Source organism: Haliaeetus leucocephalus, unplaced genomic scaffold (genome assembly GCF_000737465.1).
Source record: "Haliaeetus leucocephalus isolate CR32 unplaced genomic scaffold, Haliaeetus_leucocephalus-4.0 Scaffold217, whole genome shotgun sequence".
In the NCBI taxonomy this organism is placed as follows: domain Eukaryota; kingdom Metazoa; phylum Chordata; class Aves; order Accipitriformes; family Accipitridae; genus Haliaeetus; species Haliaeetus leucocephalus.
In genome coordinates, this window is record NW_010972653.1 from 10191093 (window position 1) to 10208889 (window position 17797).

The 17797-nt window shown below is 38.5% G+C and overlaps 1 protein-coding gene across 1 annotated transcript in view; it reads right to left on the minus strand.

Annotated features, from left to right (window-relative positions):
• SNTG2 (syntrophin, gamma 2) overlaps positions 1 to 17797 on the minus strand; it is a 302322-nt gene that overhangs the window by 284317 nt on the left and 208 nt on the right. The window lies entirely within an intron of this gene.

The window sequence follows — 17797 nt, forward strand, 5'->3', positions numbered from 1 at the left end:
TGCATCACAAATGAAATCTATGCTTCACAGAACATGAAAGCACGTTCTCTGAAATTCTTCATAAATGCAAAGCACAATCTGGCTCTGTAAACCTCCAGAACTACTGAGGGGTAAGGCAGGCAGGAAAGAAACAAAATATGCATACGCACACTCACACACAAAGGAAAATAAAAGTCGGGCCTAACTTTGACAACTTAGTTACAAAAATCCATATAGATTTATGTACTATGCACCTTCATTGAAGTTAACGTATCCCACAGAAATTGTATTTATATTAATGAGATCCAGTGGATCTAAAGTTACTCCCACAAAAGTGTAACAATCCATGTGAAGTGATCAGTATTATAAGGATGAAAATGAAAAAAGAAATAATTAAGCTTTAGTTGTTAATGCAAGTTATGAAATAACTGCAGATGTTATTTACTTGGATTTCCACACAGCATTTCATACAGAAAAGAGATCTGCTTAGTGTTTTCCTGCTTGAGATAAATAAAATATTTCAGCTATATCTAGAAAATAGAGACAACCACAGGTGCAGAAAAAAAAAAGTTTTGCTGAAAATCATTAATATGTCTCACTTCTTGTTCTTTTCTGGTATTTCCCCTCTGCATTTTGCTCAGTCCACTTCTTTTCATATCTCTGCATGTTTTAGTTAGATAGTCTTTCATCTTTTTAAATGTATATAAATTTTCTTCATGGTTACAAACCAGTTTGGTTGTTTTTCTGTCCAGGTTCAGTTTCCAAGTTCTGTTCGGCTGGTTCATGATTTGAGTAATTCCATTATAATGAAATCCTGAACAGCACAACACATTTCTATCACCTTCTCAGCTACTATTTTAAGAGATCTGATATTAAGTAATTAAAAACTGTAACAGAAAAGCCAGGTTTGAATTTGAAATGTAGTGCTGTCTGTCCCCAATAATACATCTTTAATAAATTTTGCCTACTTTAAATTGCTAATATGAAAATAAAAATTCATTACTGAGTGCTGGCATTTTCAAGGTTTTAATAAATGAATTGCTGCAGAAAAGCATCATACACTTCACATTATAGAAAAAAGAATAGCATTAGCTTTCAAAAGTCTCCTGGAAAATGCTTTCTCCATCCCATTGATATATATCCATAAAGTTAAATCTTTATATTAGAAAATAAAATATTCCTAGTTGTTGTTTAATAACACAGTGTCTATCTGATGTGGTATTTCTGGACTAATGACCATTTTATTGTGTGGCTTTCCCATGTTTTGACTGGGGATTAGATCTCCTCCTGTCCTAATTCATTTTATTTCCAGCGTCTTCGGAGGAGCAAGAGCCTTAATGTAACATGACAATTTATTTTTTTTCACTGACAAAAACCAAACATTATTACACTAATTAGTACATTACCTGAAGAGAAATTACTGGATACTAATGCTGTAATTCCGCACAGGTTATCTTGTTTATATTTCACTTCTCGGAAGCACCACACAGACTCATCAAATCACAGTATGACTGAGGGTGGAAGGAACCTCCAGAGGTCTCTAGTGCAGCCTCCTGCTCAAAGCAGGGTCAGCTACGACAGGTAGAGTTTGACCCATAACCACCACCCCTAGAGTCCAGCCATTCAGTCTGTGTTCACCCATCCAGACCATAATGTACCTGCATCCTGATAGAAGAATACTGTGGAAGAGTTTCAAAAGCCTTACTAATCTACAGGTAAACACCATCTGCTGCACTCTCCTTGTACACAAATCCTGTCGTTGTATTATAAAAGGCAATCAGGTTGGTCAGGCATGATCCACCCCTGCTAAGTCCACACTGACTGTTCACAATCACCTTCTCCTTCATGCATCCATGAAATCTCCTTCACATGTACCAAGAGGACTCAGTCCACAATATTGCAAGGGACTGAATTGAGGCTGCCAGCCTGTATTTGCCCATATCTCACTTTAGGCCTGTTTTTAACATGGGTGCAACAACTGCCTTTCTCTACTCATCCAGAAGCTCCCCTGATGTCTATGATCTTTCAAAAGTGATAGAGAGTGGCCTTGTAAGCACATCAGCCAGTGAGTGCTCTCAGCACCCTTGTATGCAGCCCATCGGGTCCCATGGAGTTCTTAGAAGGAAACTCTGCCTTGACCCTCACCCACTACTGTCAGTTCTCTTTCTCAGACCACCCTGAAAAGCAGAGGCCTGGCACACCTGATTGCTGAAGACTGAGGCAAAGAAGGCATCAAGTAGAATGATAGGATCATTTAGGTTGGAAAAAAACTTCAAGATCAAGTCCAGCTGCAAACCTAACACTGCCAAGTCCACCACTAAACCATGTCCTTAAGTGCCACATCTACAGGTCTTTTAAATACCTCCAGGGATGGTGACTCAACCACTTCCCAGGGCAGCCTGTTCCAATGCTTGATAACCCTTTTGATGAAGAAATTTTTCCTAATATCCAATCTAAACCTCCCCTGGTGCAACTTGAGGCCATTTCCTCTCGTCCTAACTTCAGGCCTATGCGTCTCGTCCCAAAGTACCTCAGCTTTGTGTCCACTTTCACTTGCCCCATTCAGCAACAGTCCCACATTTCCCTTGTTCAGCCTTTTATTACTAATATAGTGGCAGAAGCTCCTCTTGTTGCCCTCAGTGTCCCTTGCAAGTCTTAACTCCAGCTGAGATTTGACTGTCCTGACACAATTCCACACAACCATGCAACGTTTCTAAATTCCTCCTTTGTAGTCCATCTTTGCTGCATTTTTGCACTGAAGGTTAGTCACGAGTTCCATGTTTAACAAAGCTCTTATCGTGCCAAGTCCACTTGACATCCTGAGTATTGTGATGGACATTCTTGCTCATGGAGGAGGTTAGTCTGTCACTCCACTCTGGCCTGAGATGGTGGATCTAATTATATACAGATTTCACCATTACAAAAGTAATCTCATACAGCAAAGTAAGTGACAGCAAGACAGAATATAACCCTCTTTGTTAGTGTGAAGATACACATGATGATCTTACATCACTTAAATCCAGAAGATTCCTTGATCAAGAAGATAAATGTCATGGCCAAATCTTTGTTAAATATAATCTGAAAAATGTCTGTAATTGAGAATTCCTTTATTCTCCTTCATAAAATAACTCTAATGGTCAAAAAACTCTGGAGAAAAAGAGAGAGAGCGAAGAACATGTCATAAACATAAAAATTGTACTCTTCTACAGAATTTCTCCTCTAAAAGGAGAAAACAGTGAGTGGCAAAACAAACAACTCAACTTTGGAAAGGTGGCCTTCATCTACTTGTGTTTCTTCATTTTCCTCTGTTTAGAAATAATTATTAGAATTACAATTGGAAAGCACCTTCACCGTGAAACTCCATAGGAACAGATTGCTCAGATAATTTTGTGCAATTCTAAGGATGGAGATTCCGCCAAATCTAAAATTGAACCTTGGATCTGGGAATCACGACCTCACATACTACCTAGATATTTCAGATATCTTACTTTTAAGAGGCAGACTCTCCCAGCTCCAACTGAAACTTAGCTTCAGCCTGACAAAGCAGAAAAACATAAAATATTCACACAGACATACATGTGGGTGTAAGTAGCATGCTATATGGCATATCGTTCCTGAAAGGTTTCTGATTCCTGAATCAGAAATTCCCCACTTTGCTGCAGAAAAATTAAGCAGCAATTTAAGCACAATAATTCTCCTATGCAATTCATGAAATAAACTGAACAGCAATAATAATCCTGTTCCTCTCACAGATACCAAGCAAACAAGTAGTAGTAGATCTGTGGACTTGGTTGATGTGTATAGCTCTGAGTACTCTTTATAGAACACGCTATAGAGAAATCACACAAGTAGCTCCAACTCAAACATTTAAACTGGTTATCACTGCTATAAAAAGAATTAATTTTTAAATCAGTATTTAAACTTTGTCATGATCAATTCAGTTGTGAGCCTGTTAATAATACCCAGAATATGGTGATTATCCACAGAATAGTGTTCATTTTGCAATCATATAAAGGGATTCTGCTATCAAAAAGGCTGTAAATCCAGATGCTAAAAAACAACAACTTAACAGAGCCAAGCACACAAAACCATTTTAAGAGAAAGAAACAGCTACAAAAACATAGGAACCTTCTTATTCATAAAAGAAATTGGAGGATTAGGAAAAATCACAAGCCGAACATAAGTCAATCATCTATTTCATGCTCCACGACGTGTAATTATGAGTACTTCATAAGATACATCTAGAGTAATCCTGCTCGATTCAGCATATTGACCTGACCACAGCTGGAGTCCCATAAACAATTTTTACAGATATGAGCCAACTGAAAAAAGTCAATAGCAAAGAAAATGCATGATTCAAAGAGTCAGGGGATTGATGCTGTTTATACTACAGAAGGTATATTGACAGTCTTCAGATACACAGAAAGCTGCCACAAAAAGCAAGTATCCTACTGCAAAGACCAAATGAAGTAACAGCAGACTTCAACTGCAGGGGGGAAAAAAAAAAAAAAAAAGAGTGAAGCCAAAGGAGTGAAGAAATGCAGATTAAGCAACTCAATCTGATCCTGATCAACTTGGGTCTCCAGGCACCAGGGAGCACCAAAAATGGGCTGCTCCACCAGGGAAGGTAAGCAGGGAGCTCAGGGTGGTCATGAGACAGCCAGGGGCAGTGTCCTTACCCACCAGGAGTGCAGTCCCACAGTACGCGAGCAAGAGAAGTAGAGCAAAATGCCAGTCAAAGTACGATATCAAACCTGACAAAATAGCAAGGAATTATTTATAAACAGACACAGGTAATGCATGAGGAGGAGACATACATTCTCCTTAAATTTGATCAAATTAGACAAGTTCTCTCTCCTGCCATTCAGTTGATCCATGAGAAAACTTTGTCCCATATACTTATTCCCTTCACTACTGCTGTAATCAAATTGTTGGCAGACTAACAGTCAAGATACTAGCAAGACCTGGCAACTTGCAACAGGAACTGAGAATAAGCGGGAATTAAGTCATTAGGGCACTGGGAACTGCAGTCACATTTATATATTGCTTTTTGCAGGCAGAGAAAGCCCTATGTTACTGATAGGTTACAGGTGTTACCTCTTATTCAAGGATGCTCTAAAGCAGAATTAAAGCGCCTGAACAAAAGATTTGGTTTTAATTCTAATCTCCACCCAATCTTTAGTTTATTTTCTAACTTCTCCTGATGAATTAATAGGAAGAATAATTTCCCCTAGCAAAAAAAGAGGGTGTTTTGCATGCTTCAAAGATTACCCATGTCTACTGCCTGGAATATTCTTCACTAATCTGCTCTGCCTCATTTCTTAAAAGAGCCAAGTAATGATAAGTACTCTGCAGTCCATGAAGAAGAGGCGCAAAACAAGCAGCAGAAGTTCTTTCCTCTACAGAGTTCCTCAGTTTGTGTAACTAAGGGAATTTTCAAATTGAGGGAGTATTTTCCATCTTACTTCACATAGCACATCTGAGAATAATACTCCAAATCACACCCTCTCAAATGTAGGAAAATTGGGAAGGAGTAGTAAGGAGGAAAAGAAAGAGCTGTCAACATGTATTCTCTCAGCCTGATCTACAGTGCTACACATTACACCAGAGCCTAAATATTCCAAGGAAAGTGGGGGTTTAGAGGGGAAAGACAAGGAAGAGAGGTGCTCTCCTCATTTGTACACCACTGGAGAGAGAGGGGGGGAGAGAGAGAGAGAGAGATGGAGCGCAGATAATAAGAAGCCTGCATCTTTTAATCATATTTGGAATAAAAAAACATAGAACCGAATTTACCGAGCCTATATCCAGACAGACTAGTAATGCATTACAAAAGAAGTAGATCTGCAGAGTAAAACTGCTTTTGTCAAGGATGCAACACTCTTACCATGGGCATTTTGGGGAGGTTTTATTTTGGACTTGCTATAGCATTGTCCCATGGACTGAACCCTCATTAGGGGCTGCAATCAATCAGGTGCATCTATGAAACACCCTTCAGTTTAGTTCCCTCTGAAAGACATATAGTGTGGACGCTTTTGTACCTGTGTATTTTAGTTCACACTAGAAGTAGATTTTTGAAGCAAGTCTCCCCCAGTCGTTCCCATTTCTCATGCTCTGGGCGTCGTAGCATGGTCTCAGAGCACACAAGCTGGAGGTATCCTCCAGGGGCAAACCTATAAAGCCCAACCACTAATGGGTATTCAGTCCACAGGATCAGGCTAGAGCCAATCTGAAATAAAACCCCAGAGATTCATATAGCGTGAATGTTCAGTCCCTCTGTCTTACTCCACAAATCTACTCAAATTCAGATGTGCTACTTACCAACATAGGATATACCTTTGGTGCACTCCAAACCACTTTATGGCACTGACTACATAGCAATAAATACGGATGATAATGAGATTCACCTGAAAACCATGTCCCTAATCCAAAGTAAAATATTAATGCACATGTCCTAGGATGAAATAAAGACTCTTTAGAATGGAATATTTTCCATCACCATTTTATGTTTTGTTCTGCAAGTCAGAGAGTATATAAACATTTGTTTGTTTTGAAAAAGAACAAGCTATTTACTCAGCTCACTGGTGGTAAATTCCCCTGAATAAAAGGGTCAGCAAGTCTCAAATGCTTCTGAGCACATCAGGTTAGTATCAATGACAAACGGGACAGCTACAGCAAAGAGGACCAAGTCTAAGCAGTAGCACCTATAGTAACAAATAAAGCAGCTGAGGGCCTGGAGGTCAGCTGGCATGACTCATATCAGTAAATCTAAACACTTTTGCCCTCCCTGAAGACATGAGCCACAATCATGCTGCCCACAGGAATGGTCCCAAGTCACAGTCTGGATATTGTCTGGAAGACTGCTTATTAGCCTAGGACAAAATTATGCCAAGGAAAATGCTAACAGTTTAACAGTATGATCAAATGTATTTTCATGCTTGGAGCTATGCCATGGCCGCCTTAGTGTAGCTGGTAGCCAGTAATTCCCACCTACGGAAGGGAAAGGATAGCAAAACCTATCTTCAGAAGGGTGCGATCTGAATGGAGTATTACTCTTCTTCTACGGCAGTTACTTGACCATATCCAACAAAACTCCCAGACCTCAAGGTATGGCTGTACCTCTAAATCATACGTTACCCTGTACCACCAGTGGAGAGATTGTAAGACCTAAAGTCTTGAAAAAAATAAGACAAGTTGTTAAGTTCCAGTTAACTGAAACAGTCATAAAAAGTATCTGTAGACCTCATTAGTGAAAGCACCTTAATTTCACATAACAACATGAAATTAGTTCCACAACATATTTGATCTGTAAATATCAAGCAAGCTGATGAGAGAATATTTAGATTGCAATTTACAATTAGCGTATCTGAATTTTTATTCTGTGCAATAATGTTCAGGATGACAATTTTCCATTATATTTAAAAAAGAAACAGTATTTCTTGCAGATTATATATAGATAACATAGATTACTGCTTGGATTGTTCTTTTAAGTCACATCCAATTAAATATAAGATAGAGAATTAGCTCTCAGTGAGCTGAAGCTCTACTAATGAAACATCAACACCGCAAATAAAAGCTGAGATTATAGTCAGACAAGTCAGTTACAGAGAAACACTATTCTTAGCCCTAAATAATGGTCCCTCATCTTTCATTTTGGAGAATGTTTTGATTACTTAATTCAAACAGAAAAGATCCCTTCTCCCTAGGACAAGAGTTTTTCAATTTATATTGATAATACTCTCTTGGCTGGCCTCTATTTGCCAAAGTTTCACAGAAATACTTGAAAAATAATGACGCTCTACAAAACAGTCTACTTTTTACTACTTATAAATTCCATCCAAAAGGAATTTATAGAACTGCATTATGTTCCTCGCACACCTCAGTGCCATAAACCATGGCAATAGGTTGGTGGGTTTGTTTCAGTTTTATTTATCTTACTTCTGCTAGATATGCTGGACTAAGTCATAACTTTTCTAAGGCAGCATAGTCTGGAGCTAATTTTCAAAATACAAAAATATTTTTATAGTTCTCCCAGAGCAGACAGCCCTAACACTAGTTGCTTAAAAAATACACATGAAGGACTCTTCACACTTTTTTTGTGGCACTTGGTAATGAATCACATATTGGACTAATAGAGGGGAAATTTTATAAATTTTGAAAGATGAAGTCTTCATTTTATGCTATAAATTGATGAAGCAGGATGTTTTTGTGGAACAGAATTAGATTGACCCTGGTCAGATTAAAGTGACACTAGAATTATGAGAATTACAGAGTCAACTCAAGCAGGTTTACTACATTTAATTATATTTAGCTATGAAAACTACAGCCAACAGACATTAAGTTAACCTTACTGACATTCATGAAAGTCTGTCAAACTGCTGAAAGCTGAAAAGAAGAAACAGATAGCAGAGACTTAAGTATGGACTTTCCCTACCACACACTGGTACAAGCAACCCAGAAAAAACAACCCAGTGCTCCCTGAGGTCTAGGTAACACCTGTCTGCCTATTCACTCCTTTCACATCCATTCCCTTTAATAACTACCCTATAGTGTTCTGTTCTTAAAAAAAAAAAAAAAAAATTATTTCTCCTCTCTTCATTTTTGTTTACTTCTTGTCAACTGGTGTGATAAACTGTGAAATGGAGCATCTACAAAGAGTACAGGTTCAGCTAATGAGAAAGCCTGAAAGTTTGGGGGGTTTGGGGTTTTGGTTTGGTTTGGGGTTTTTTTTAGGAATAAAGCAAAGCTTATAAAGAAGAAGCAGAAACGAGCAAAGTACAGAAGTAGAGGGGTACGTAAGCACAATAGCACATAAGCACAATTAGCCACACAATAAGCTAAAAAAAAAAAAATGAAGAGGTGACAAAAAAAAACAAATCGAGTCAGATTGTTAATTGCGGTTAGTTTGGGTTTTTTCCTGACTGGGAGTCAGTAAAAGATTACCCATTCTTTCCTTTTTCCTGACATGTGACAGATATTCTTGAAAGTATTAGTCACAGATGGTTCTAACTATTACAAGATTGCCCTTGGTAAGAATTATAAATCTAGTTTTTGGTTTCTTACTCTAAAGGTTCAATTACAGGTAGCAGAAGTCAGGAGAAGGAAGCATTCTTCCAAGCTAAAATTTATATTGTCTGACTGTCATAAACAACAGAAAGCTCTTTGGAGTTGTGTATGCAAATCAGATCTAAACAATTTCAGTTCATTAATTCTCACCAGTAGCTTGCTGTGGTAGCATTTTGACAATTCAGGCTTCAGACTTGCTTCCTGGACCACCTACCTTTAGGAGTACCCACATATTCCTAAGCTAGACATGCCTAAACCAGACTGCTTTCTTGTTGGATTTAGTGTTTTCTGAAAAGACCACGTTGCTTTTGAAGTCCTTCGAAATCAACACATTCTTCTACATCTCCAAACTTGATTGCTTAAACCGAGTTGTAATGGTGCCATGCTTTTGCTAATGTCCCATTAAACAAAAACAACACCGCTGTTAAAACTTCTGGAAGTCTAATTTTAATGAAGAAATTAAATTTTTTGTAAATGAAAGGTACACTGGATAGATTTAAGCCTCATCTTCTGAAACTTTCTAAGTAAAGAGTGATACATATTGAATTTCACTTGACTGGGAGCAAAGATGAGTAACTGTAAACAGTGAATAAATCGGCACATATCCAATTTCTGCCATCCTTCCCTTGGAGATGACACTATGTAACAAATTAGTAATTCAACCTTAAATTGGTGTTGGTTGGTAATTTTGGCTATGGTAGATTTCAGTAATTTTCTACTGTAAAATGAGTGTGAAGTTCATATTAAGTATACGAAGGAAATTGGAGGTTTGTGTGGAGTTAGATACAGTGGGTTGAAGTGTATCTATTACCTATAGGTTACCTGAAGACTGAGAAGGTCTTCATTTAGTGTTTGATAACCTTGGAGGATATATAATTTCTATAGACAGTAAGAGTAAAAATTTCTCGCCTTATGAATTGTGAGTGGTACTAACCATAACCTATTCTGCAATTATTACTTGGAAGGAGTGTCACAGAGCTAGCCCGTCTATAATAAAGTTCCGTTCAGAAAACAGCATCTTTTCTTCCCCTCTAGTTTTCACATATGATGAGTACAGACACATACAGGTATGCACACTTGTTCCAGTAGAATCAAAGATTCCTTTAATGATCACAAAATCCTGAATAAAAGACTTGGAGATTCTAGTAGAGTAAAGTTACTCTTCAAAGCACACTAAAAAGTCTAATCCTTTTATACAATGTCATTTTTCTCTTATTATTTAAAAAAGACCATTCTCTTTAGCACATCCAGCGTATGCACCATATGATGCACCAGATGCCTTAGTAATTAATTCATCTTTTAAATGAAAAGTACAATAAATAGTTGCACAAAACAGTGTGTTGATGCAACTGATAACTACACTGACAATTCAGAACTAGAAAAGGAAATGGCTACATCACAAAACAAGACTATCAGACTGAACTGACAACATATGCTTACTTATGCTTCAACTGCATTCTGGAAACGAGAACACAGCACAGATTACCGTATATGCCGTTCTGTCAGGGCTTGTGAAGGGTAGCAGAAGAACATCTAAATGCTACATTTATAAAAATGCTGCATAAGACAGCAGGATACATTGAAAAAAAAAAAAGAGGAAAAGACACATTATATAAAATTAGACTGTAATGCCTGCTTGAAGAGAGTAGAATATTTAACTAGTATAGAAGAAACTTGCATTTTATTAACGCAACAACACCTATGAGTAATTCCTTAAGCCTTTCTAAAAACATGACTTAATACTGTTAGACAGGATTTGTACGGAAAGATGGGCCTATGAATTTCCTTGCAGTATCTACATCTGAGCTGCAGCCAGTGAAACAAATGAAAAATCTCTTTGCCTGTTGATTGAACAGCTTTGCTGGAGACACATACTTGTGACAGTTTTCAAATATGCATGCGTCCTTGTGATATCCAATATGAGATCAACTCTTCTGACACTCCTCCAATAAACTTTATAGCTTTACATACACCTAGAGGAAAAAGCTTCTATAGAGGAAACAAAATATTCATTGCTCTCTCCCATATCATTTAGCACTATTTTGAATGTGTATGCTTGTTCTTCTTTATTTTCTGTGTTATATATTAGCTATCATATAAGCTACATAATATAATATATCCATATTCATGGTGATGCTAAACATACTACTCCTTAGTTACACAAGCAGCAGAAGCAAGTATGTTTGTGCTCATAAGTTAAATGAATTGGTATTCTCCAAAGAAGTCCGCATCCATTATTGGATAGGACAGGATAGTACATGATTTACTGAAGCAAAAAAATAAACAAACAAACAAAAAAACACATGAAAAAAACCCAACAAAATCTAACTGAAATGTGGAATAAAACTTTAAAACTGAAAAACATTCTCCACACAATGTTTGGGGAAGTTTCATCATGTATTCAGAAAATGTAAAGTACTGAAAGACAATTTACTCAATCCAAGTTTACCAAAAAAAAAAAAAAGCCCAACTCAAAACCTTAATTAAAACCTCTTTCCTTCAGCTTCTCCACTGGTAAAGTAGCAACAATAATGCTCACCCACTTCACAGTGTACTCTGAAACTTAGTATACTACTATTTACAGTTTATCCAGTGTAGAGATAGATGTTAACAACTGCTAGTAGTTTGAACCACAATAACAGCACTGTGGAAGCTCTGTCTACCAGCATGCATAGTGCAGCCAATGCACTGTTTTTCCACTGGCTATGTGAAAATAGCCCATCAGCCCAGGCTGAGCTACGCTGAGCTTCATTTGAACGCCTTCCATTTCTTGTTAGGCCTCCCGCAAAACTGGGCCTAAAAGGTTATTCCCATCAACAGGTACAAACACCAAACTTCTATTATGTGGCAAGGAAGAAACAAGAAGAGCTGACGATAAAATTTGACACCCAAAGGCTTTGATTCCATCTCTGTTTGGATAAGACTGCTTTTGTGGTCCTCAACAAATCAATTAACCCCTCTCTGCTACACATCTCCATACGTAAGGTGTGGAAGTCAATACTGCTTTAGATCAAGGAAATGCTATGGAACTTGGATGCTTAGACTCTGGGAAGTATGTTTATAGTGTGGATGATAACTGCCTATGAAAAAAAGCTACTCTGGATGCACTTTGCACAGCATATTGCATGACACACAACTTGCCTGTTCAGGAGAAAAGTTTCTCCTCAGTTTTTATTCATCCAGTTACTTAGAATTCTCATATAAACTGTGCAAAGGCAAAAATCCCAAAATAACAGGCATGAACAGTCCTGCAAGTTTGGCACAGTGGAGGGAAGCATTATAAGGCTAATGGTTTTACAGTATCATACAGTGTGAGCATGTACTATGCCTCTTCAAATACAGTACAAAACAACTGAGGTTTTACATTGATTTTCCTGCCCAGAACTTCTCCAAATACTACAAATGCATTTTGTCCCTACTACAATCTGAACTTCACAAGGAGATGATAAATGAGATAATATTGATTAGATTGTGCTAAAGGGTTCCAGCTCTTCAAGGTTATATCCTTTAGAGAGTTTGTAAATCTCATTACAGAAATCTGCCTGCTGATATACATAAATAAAGAGTGGCAGAAGGGTTCCAGCATGACAGCTCTCGCTGGAGTCACACTGTTCTTCAGACAGAAAGTTCAGACAAGCAGGTACAGAGGAGTTCAAAATGGTAGAATCAGCCTGCCTTTTTCAACAAAAGCAGACTAAAAAAAAAATTTAGAACATATCTGTGTTAAATGAGTGTTACTGACAAAGGGTGTCCAGAGTGAAGCACAATCTTGGGCCTCCATTGGCTTTAACTGTCAGCTTCGTCAGTAATATGAAGGATGAGCAAATCCACTAAATTGTTCCAAGTACTTTACTTTAACATGCAGTCTTCATAGAATCTTAACTTCAGATTATAGTCAGCGCCAGCCCTTCCCTGCTTTTGGTGGGGAAAAACAAAACAAAACAAGAAAAAGGACATGAAATAGCATGCAAGAAAGCAGGTACAATAATCTGCTAAATTTCCCTCAAGTTACGCATTCATTCTTAATTAATGGAGGGAAAGAAGAGGCACTTTCACTAGCCATCTGCTTTTTAAAAACCTTCATTGCTTAGGATTTCTCTCTGAGACATCAGGGGCATGAGAAGGGAAGAAAGTAATACTGAAAAGGACAGGGACCCTTCTGTCTTAGTGGACAGAAGGCTGTCCAGAGTCACCAGTGCACACTGCCTGCCACAAAGGCTAACAGCATCAGCAACAACAGAGATGAGATCTATGTAATCATTTTCCTTTACTTGGCATTCATTAGACTGCATCCAGTTTGGGGCCCGGCAATACAAGAAACATTGACAAATGGGAGCAAGTCCAATCGGTGCCCACCAAAAGGGTCAGGGGGCTGAGCAACTTCCCATATGAGGAGAGGCTGAGAAAGCTGGGCTTGCTTGAACCTAAAGAAGTGGCTTTGGGGGGGACCTAACAGCAGTCCCCCCACTTCACCACAAAAACAACCCAGCAGGGAGCAGGTTGCCCAGAGAGGTTGTGCAGTCTCTGTCCTTGGAGGTTTTAAAGATGCAATGAGAAAAGACCTGAGCAACTCGGTCTGAATTCAACATGGTCACTGCTTTCAAGAAAAGGTTAGGCTCGCGGACCTCCAAAGGTCCCTTGCAACCTGAATGAGTCTGATTTGTGTTTGCTGCCTCTATTATTGTGATGCCAATGACAAGCAATATTAGGTGTCAGTGTTGTAGGAACACGGTCATGCCTTGTTCCTTCTGCTGAGCTCTGCTACCATTTCTATTCTCGGCAGTCTCTGCACTCCTAAGTGAAAGTGATTCTATTTATATTCATCTCATGGAATTTTTAAAACATCAGAAAAAAATTGCTTACAATACGAAACACAGATCTGAGGTGTAAAAAGAATACCAACACTGTTGTTTTTCTGAGATCAGACATTGTTTTTCAGAGCAGCATGTAGGCACAAATCTTATTTCCATTCAGATGTTAAACTCATAAGCTTGAGTATGGTTTTTATCAGTTTGATAACTGTTTTCGTGGAGAGATGTACAGGTAGAAGCGGGATTCAGATTTGGTTTGTGACAGTAGGGAAGCGAAGTGAAGAAACATTAAATGTTTGCATACTCTGGTACTTAGTAAGTGCTTGGTAAATTTCTTTAACTCAGTTGCACAGATTTTTAGGGGAAAAAACATCTTCCCAAGTTAGCAGGAAGTCAACAAATTTGCACTGAAAAGTAATTATTAGTTTTCACACAATGGAACACATGGACACTCCCTGCCTATCATGAAGCTCCACCTTCTTTTTTCTTGTGCTTTCCATCCTCAAATCAGGAGACAAATTCTGTTCACCTCACGACAGAAGTTTCTGAAATCAGCTTTTGCCCAGCAAGGAATTTTAATAGAAAATGAATGTGGGGGAGGAAAAGCTTCAATAAATAAGTATTTCCTATCCAAGACAGACCTCGGAAATAATCTTGAGAACCATGCCACCTTAGGGCTGACAGAGCTTCTAATAAAAAAACATAGGAAAGTTGAAGCTTCTTACAGTCACATACAGTATGACTGAATGCAGTCCAACCCTACCAAAACACTGGTGTGGAATATTAACAGTGGTCATCTATTTTAGGAAAATGGCAAGATTAAATGTTGACCCTGAAAAGATAGATAGGGAAAAGGCAAGACACTGATGTTTGTGGTAACATGACACCTAGCGTTCACTTTCAGGAAGCTTCTGTATTGGTGGATGCCAAATTTTGAAAAAACATCAATGCCCCAGGACTTGCTTTCCAAAAAAAAAATAAAAAGGAACAGAAAATCTGCACGTGCTGTATTTCCTCCTCTTATTGAGTACACAAGTTGGGTAACTCCAGAAAAGAACGCTATCCAAAAGAAGTTCCACATCATCTTTTTCCTTTGGGTTTGGGCTGAATAAAAAAGGTCTACTGAGAACTTCCATAGACAGCCACAAAAAAGCTATTAGAAAAACGGGTCTACTACATATAACATGCACAACAAGTTTAAGGCAATAGTCCCTATTCTTAAAAAAAAAAAAAAAGCTAGTGACAAGGTTTATTTATACATAGCAATGAACTATACACTTATTTACTCATTTAAAATCCTGGCATATCAACAGGATGAGTGACTGTAAGGCTATCATTCCCTTTCATGCTTCTAGCAACACAATGAAAACCACAGTATCTAATACATACTAGATCAATGAGACCATAAAATCTGCATAAAATCATGGCACAGGCACTTTGACATAGTGAGTAACAATTCCTAAGGGATTTGACCTCTTCAGTATTTCTGAGGGGCAAAGAGGGGAAGGGAGAAATCAGAACACAAAGTTCACTGGAAATAGAAGGAAGCATACTTTGCTTTCTGAAATCAGCTCAATAGGAACATGCGTCTGATCCAGAATGAAACAAGTATCAGAAGTTACACTAAGAAGAGACTTGCAAAACATGAGAGACAAGGTCTGACTGAAACTTCAGTTCTATAGAACAGAACATAAACAACTGCACTGCAAGAAGTTTATAGATATATTGCAAGAAACATTCTTAAAAGAGCTTATTACTGTTAAAAATACAAGCACATAAAATACATTAGTATTGTATTTCAAATCTAGCATGCTGTCTTTAAAAGTATGCTGAATTACTTTCCAAGGAGTAGTATTTAATTGTTATCCTTCTTGAAGAGGAAAAAAAAAAAAATACATACACCTTTAAGTATTAAGTCTGCCTAGCTACCACAATCCCAAACAATGAATTGGACTCAGCTTGCAATATTTAGTAGTTAAATGGTAACTAGGGTTATTATATCTTATTTCTGAGAAAAATGTGCACAGCCACAGTCAATACACCGATATTAAAATATAATTATTTTTTTTAGCAAGGCAAACAGACCTAGATTCCAATACTGTTAAATAACTCAAGAAGATGCAAGTCAAGCACTTATCACACTGTTAATCATAAAACAAGTCCTTATTATTTAAGATGTTTTGAGCATAATTCCCAGCACAGGTTGAGTAAGTGGCATCTCTGGGAAGCCAGACAGTTACGAACTCACCTAAATAAATATCTGCCATAAGATGTCCCTGTTGAACTTAAAGTCTATACGGCTTTTTTTTTTTAAGAGTATATATACATCCATTCTTCCAATCATACACCTCTATTTAAAATACTCTGGAAAGTGAGGCTGTTGTTCTGTGTTTATTGGAAAAAGCTTGCCAAAGCTGTAGATTTGTGGCATTATTTCCTATTTAGGGTCCAGGTAAACTATATAGCCACAAGCCTTTAGTTCCTACCACTTTTGTCCAAAAGGTCAGCTTACCATTCATTCAGCGCCTAGTTCAGCCCCAGATGGAAGTCCCATGAGAATCAGCAGGAAGAACATGTCCTATTGGCCTTAAACATATACATTTAACACAACTACAAGAACACCAGTCATAAATTTCACCCAGTGATAGTGATTATCCCTCACCTTTAACACTGAAATATTCTGAACTGCCATACAGCCTACTCAGCTGTTAACATTTTAGGTAATTGCTGCACAGATTATTTTTGCAGTTCAGGGACAGGTCTTACAAATTAAGAGCTGTGGAACAGCTTTAAAACACAGAGAGTTCTAGAGTAGCTTTAATTCTATTACTTCCTTTTGAATTACAGAAATTCTAAAAACCCAAAGGTTAAATGTTTGCATCTCTTCACATACAAACGAAAGAAAGATGCAAATATACAGTGCACACAGTGCAAAAGCCAGCTAGGAGAAGACAACAGTTTGCTTCCACAGATTTCCATGCAGTTGTCATACATGCTTATGATTTCAGGTAGCCTCTACCCTTTGCTCCCACGCTTGCATCTTCCAAAAATTTACTCTCAGTCTTACAATTACAGAGGCTTAAAGCAGTTCAGAATTCACTGAGAGGGGGAACACGCCTTCAAGCCATCCCTCACACAGCTGAAGGAGACACCTTCTAAAAAACACTCTAGATAAAACACGAGGAAGATAACACTGTTTTCCTTTAAAAATTGCAACGCTGTGGTCACAGAAATAGCTTGAAGGACAGGGCAAAAAAATTAAAGGGCTGTTTATTTTAGCACTGGTAAACTATTTTATAATAAATGCAACAACTCACTTTTTAGACAGTGACTGAAAAACACTGCAATTACACTTCAACAAAATAACTTTACATGCCAAGAAGAGCGGCACATTAAACCAGAGTCTGCAGTGATTTTAAAAGGTATGCAAGGCATACCTACTACATTTTATATAAATCAGGGACAGCTGAGACCCGCCGTCAGAGGGCATCATTCATAAATGATTTTACAAATACGCTGCCATGAAGTACCAAGTTATTTTCAACTCCCTCACGGGCTTCTCTTCGAAGTGCGTGAGGTGCTAAATACGTCGAAGTAGCTAATTTATTTATTTTTTTGTCAGCACGGGCTTGCAGCTGGGTTACAAACCGAGCGATTCGACGCTGCCGCCGGGAAACTCGACCCTCCCGCTGCAACCAGCCACGGCGGGCTGAAAATCGCGATCGCAGCAAGTACACAACCCCTACAACACGGGGGACAAATCCCACCCGACCGCGCTCGGACCGCCGGTGGCCGCCCGGCTGCCTCCTCACCCCCGCGGCCGGTGTCGGCCTGAGGGGGGGGCGAAGCGCGGGAAGGCGGGCGCCCCGCCTGAGGGCGGGCAGCTGCCGCCTCGTCCCTCCGAGAGCCCCTCGGCGTCGCGCAGCGCTGCCAGGCCGGGCCGC